Source organism: Belonocnema kinseyi, chromosome 1, assembly GCF_010883055.1.
Source record: "Belonocnema kinseyi isolate 2016_QV_RU_SX_M_011 chromosome 1, B_treatae_v1, whole genome shotgun sequence".
NCBI lineage: Eukaryota > Metazoa > Arthropoda > Insecta > Hymenoptera > Cynipidae > Belonocnema > Belonocnema kinseyi.
The window spans coordinates 108763728-108769759 of record NC_046657.1 but is presented as its reverse complement, the minus strand read 5'-3'; positions in this window follow the sequence as shown (position 1 = coordinate 108769759).

The following is a 6032-nucleotide window of genomic DNA, read 5'->3' as shown; positions in this document are numbered from 1 at the left end:
CTTTCCAAGTGGTTATGGTCAGAAATTAGATAAAAGCTCTGTTCACCTTTGACGTCACTTGTAACTTTTGCGTGGCTTTAACTTCCGCATGACTCTAACTTGTGACTGTTAATTTTCGCGTGATTCCAATTTTCGCGTCTCTATACATTTAAACTTCCGCGTGACTCTTATTTTTGCGTAACTAGTATTTTCGCGTGATTCGAATTTTCGCGTGTCTTTAACTTCTGCACGCCCTTATTTTTCGGACGATTCTAGCCTCAGTGTGACTTTAATTTTCGCGTGACTTTAATTTTTGTGTCTTTTTAAACTTCCACCTGACTCATCTAACTTTGATTGAGTCACACGAAAAGGTGCCTTCGGGCAAAACAAACATCCGTGTACAAATTGATATTCAAAAGATAATAGTTATTCGATTCAAACTTTTTTATTTCTAAAATGAAATCTAATAAAATTTTGAAACAAACGAGCACAGTAGATTTTATCAAGAAATTTGGAAAAATAGGAAAAATAGTGGTGCTTTCTAACTGGTTATCCTTAAAAATGGAATAAAAGTTCTCTCTGACTTTGGCGTCAATTGTAACTTTCGCGTGGCTTTAACTTCCTGGTAACTCTAATTTTGGCGTAGCTAGAACTTCTTTATGGCCTTAACTTTTTCCTGAATCTAATTTTCGAGTCCTTTCAAATTTCAACTTTAGCGAGACACTTATTTTAGCGTAACTCTGATTTTTGTATCGCTTTTACTTCCACGAAGCCTTAAATTTTGTTTGACTTTCGACTTAGTGGAACTTTCTTTTTAACGAGCATTAAATTTTGTGCAACTTTCATTTTAGCGTCAATTAAATTTTGCGTGATTTTAATTTTAGCGTGAAGCTAATTTTACGAGAGTTTAATTTTAGCGTGAATTTAATTTTCGCGTAAATCTAGCCTTAGCGTAATATTATTTTTTTGTGTGATTTTTAACTTTCACGTGACTCTTATACTTTTTGCGCAACTCTTCTCTTCGCGTGGTTCTAATTTTCGTTTGGCTTTAATTTCTGCATAGTCTGAACTTTACCATAAATCTAGCCTAAGAATGAATTTAATTTTTGCGTGACTCTAATTTTAATATCCCTCTAAACTTCGTTGTGACTCTAATTTTGATAGTGACACGACGCACAGTGGGGTATTTTGGATTTGTTCGCGCAAAAAATCGACGACTCGTCAATTTTCAACCGAATTGAATTTTTTTTTTTAATACTCGTGAATAAATTTACTGTCGGATAGATTCACCATTATTACGGTTTGAATCGTCAGTACGTCAAAAAAACGTCGACCAACGTCGGCAGTCGTTGGCCGATTTTTAGACTATTCAGATGTCAGTAATATTTGGTAATTCGTACAAACAATGCTTCGTTCTCATTGTTATTTATGTTTTCAATCATTACAAGTGCAAACCTTTCTATTCTCATTCTATTTTTGCAATAAAAGTTTTAAGTAATAGTTAATCAACGTTCATAACGTTAATACTTTCATTTTCAAATTATTCGACCGGGAAACGTTTATTCTAAAGAAATCAACGAAAGAGTATTTTATAGAATTTTAAATATTTTTTTCTTGCAGTTTTTATTAAAATAAACATTTGAAAATTAAAGTATTAAAGTTATTAACGTTTATTAACTACTATTTAAAACTTTTATTGCAAAAATAGAATGAGAACAGAAAGGTTTGCACTTGTAATGGTTGAAAACATAAATAACAATGAGCATGAAGCATTGTTTGTACGAATTACCAAATATTACTCACATCTGAATAGCCTACAAATCGGCCGACTACTGCCGACGTTGGTCGTCGTTTTTTTGTCGTACTGACGATTCAACCCGTAATAGTGGCGTATCTATCCGACAGTAAATTTATTCACGAGTATTTAAAAAAACAAAAATTCAATTCGGTTGAAAATTGACGAGTCGTCGATTTTTTGCACGAACGAATCCAAAATACCCCATTGTGTGACAACGCGGAGTGAGGCAAATAAAAACATCCGTGTAGAAATTTATATTCAGAAGACAATTTTTATAACAATACTAACACTGCTGTATGCACTAACAGGTTCCCGAGATTACTCTTTTTTAAAAGGTCAAAAAATTCCCCTCATTACGAATATCTTGGGTAGGTTTTCGAAGACTGGGTCAATTTTTGTTTAAACATTAAAAAAAAATAATTTTGTTACTTATTTACAAAAAACATTTATAAAGTTATTTTCAACACGGCTGAGCAAAAATAATATTTTTGTGCTTCTTGCACTTTTTCCGTACGCCGAACTGTTTGCAATGTACAATGTTATAAGCAATTGATTTTTAACAAAAGTGCCAAATTTTAACAGTGTTACCTCAATATCTATTGCCTATTATAGGAAGAAGAAATATCCTAATCGAATGAAAACTTCTCTGCTTAAATTGTTGTTAAAAAGTTGCTATTTTTAAGAGGAAATCACTTAGCCTCTCTATTTATTAATAAACAATCATCCAGATCAACCAGTGTCCTAATATTGCTTCAAATTGTTGAAAAGACTTCATATATATTTAATAACATAATTTGTTGTTCATAATTTCTTTTGCTGTATTGTTTGTAACAATTGATATAAATAATGACACTCAATAATAAGAATTTACTTAAATTTTTTTATCAAACCTTGATACGTGATTAAACTTTTTACTCTCGTGATACATTCTCGTACGACGAGCCATTATTTATTCACGGCCTTATGAACAATGTATTTTTTATAAATATGCGCTCCCCTAAAAGTCACAATTGTCCAGTTGTAAGCGATTAACTCTTTTATATCCTTAATTTTATCATAAACAATATATTTATCTTGGGCAGCATATTCTATACTTTGGCCTTACTGTTTATAACTATCGTTACAAATAAGAACGCTCAATTAAGAAAATCAATTTTTTCTTAATTTTTGTATTAATCTATGGCATAAGATAAAACTTTTTTATCACGAAATATTCCTCGTATGATGAGTTATTATTTATTCACGCACTTATAAACAATGTATTATTTATAAAAATACGCACCCTTAGAAGCCACAATTTTCAAGTTATACGCGATGACCTTTTTTTATATCATTAATTTTACCGTAAACAATATTATAACTACCTTGGGTAAACAATTAGGAAAAAATCGATTTTCTTAAAGGAGCGTTTTTGTTCATAACAATAGCTATAAACAATAAGGCATAGATATAAAAAATTTCTCTCAAGAGATCTATCCGCGAATAGACATTTTATAAGTTTTCAATCTTTTAGTGTCACTTTAATTTGAATTTTCGCGTGACTCTTCTTTGAGTGTAGCTTAAAATTTATGTACATACTCCTAATTTTCACGAAAAACTTGCCTTAGTGTTACTTTAACTCATGCGTGGCAAATTTTATTATTTTTACATTCTTATTCATGAGAGTGTAATGTAATCGTCCAAATTTTCTATCTCTAGTTTTTAACGGATCTTTACTCTCTAAATCTGAATCAGTCAAATTTCACTGATTTAAATAGCTAGAAATGGGTTCCTGACAATCAGCGAAAGGTTACTTATTGATTCAGGGAAATAACCACTTTTGAGTATTGGCAGACTGCACTATGTCAATTTAGCAATCATAATAAAATAATATTTCAGTACATTTAATCAAAGAATCATAGCAAAAACTTAAAATCCATAAATATGATCAAATATTCAAAAGGTGAAAAGTTCCGAATCTTTTAAATGACAAACAACATCAAATATTACTTTAATTTCAAGATTGGACTGTCATCTACAAACCCGTTGAATAAGTATACTTCCTATACAAGTTAGAGTATATTTATCCAGCAGTCAATTCAGCAGACTTACAGCCCGAAAATTGACAAATTTATTTCATTAAGAAATTCTTCTTGCTAATTAAGTAAAAGAATAAGAACAACGCTTAACTTAAAAATTTAGAGGTTATGCTTCATGTGATTTACTCTGGTCTTACTGAACTGATTAGTGAATAAGTCTGAAATCACTGATTAATCAGTGAAACATCTAACTACTATTTCGATCAGTGAATTTTTCACTAATTCATAATTACAGAGTACGCTTCGGCACTCATAGAATCCGAAAATCATAAAATTGTATTCGTGCCTGTCTGTCTGTTTGTCGGTATGTATGGTTACCCGAATGTTTATTTAGAAACTATGCCACTTAAATTTTCCGTATAGACAAAAACTCAAAAAGTTTGAATAAAAATTTTTTATGAGTTTTAGAAATTTTTGTCAAATTTCCTGATACACGTCAAAAAGACTTGCAAATTATCCTAATGACATTTTTAAATTCGATAAAACTTCAAAAAGTTATATGCTTTTCATCATTTTAAAAATCTTATAAAAAAGGAAAAAGAATTTTTCTCATAGGTTAAGAAATATCAATCCAAATTTCTACTAGATGTAAAATATATGTTTTTCGAAACTATTATCATGAAATTTTTTAATTAGACAAAAGTTCCAAAATAAGTTGGATCATTTTCAAAAAAATGCAATTTTGGTTTTTGAAGAGATCCATAAGTTTAAAACGTTATTTTTAGTAAATTTTAACAAGATTTACAAATTATCTCGATGAAGTTTTTCAAGTGGACACGAATTATCGAGCGCAAAGCGCAAGTTTCGTAATGAGAATGTGATCGTCAAAGCCGTAGGTGCTATGAGAACCTTCTTTAAAAACAAATCGAAAAAAATTCAGTTACAATTTATGGCTGTAATTCCTCAGAAGTTTAAATCACAGTTTTTGATTTAATTTATAGTATTCACGATAATTGAAAAAATGTAGTTAAAGTGTACGCATTAAACGTACGAAAACGAGCGCGAAGCGCCGTGCGCGCAGAGCGCAATCAGAATGTGCCTGCACAGCCGGCAGATTTTTTGTTTATTAACATATACGGAAAAAAACGGTCGACTTTTGCACGCAACCATTTTTGAAAAAATACTAGGAATCATTCAAAAATGTGTACAAAACATGAAGAAAATATCTAAACAAAATTTTAAATAGCAAATATTCACAAATTTATAGTATTTGTTATAAACAAATAAGTAAATCAAAATGGTTTCACGGCCATTGGTAACGATTCATCAATTGATTCGCACTAAATATAAACAGTTAATGAACAAGAAAATTTTTTTGGTTGAATTAATTAAAGTTAACAAATAATGAATAATTCGTTATTTTATAAACAAATTTGGTAAATATTTATCCCTATTAGGTATTTATGATGGAATGAATAAGTTTTTTCAACGGAATTGATAATATTGTATATTAGTTGGAAATTAAATCTGTCATATTTGGCCATGTAATAAAAATGTATAATTGAAGAGTCGGATGCAATAACCACATTAGCGCTCGAACAAGCGGAGAATTATTGTCCGCGGATAAAATTTTTCAAATTGTTCAAATGTGAATGTCACAGTCAATACTCGTAGAGAATTTTATTGTGCATCTTTTTTCCATGACAACTAAATCTCAAGTTTGCTTAGTTTTATTAGTTATTTAAGGAAAACGGAATTTTTCAACGAAAAAAAATCAATACTTTTTTGCCTTCAACTCGCCAGATCTTTGTCGGGAATTAATATTTTGTTTTGGAAATTTGATGTAACATTCTTCAACATATTCTATGACTGCTAGAGGGCTTCTTTCTTAGGGGTCAAAGAAGTTTTTCCAAAAAGTTTTGGATCTTATGCCATTAGGGGAAATAAGTGACCGTGATGTGAAAAGTATGTACGGCGAGCTGGTGTACGATCCGAGTCGCGCGCAGCACGCCGCACAGTATGCCATTTGTGGACAAAAATCGACCGACTGTGTAATTCCTGACGGATTTTGACGTGTTCTTTTTTTTTAGAAATTACTGTATGGCTTTCAGGTATAACGAGTCACTGTAGCCATTTTATTTTGACTGAACAGAAATTTGTTATTTCACAACAAAGTTACAACTTTTTGTTGCTAAACTTTTCCGTGATACCATTTCTTTTAAGACTTTCAAATTCAT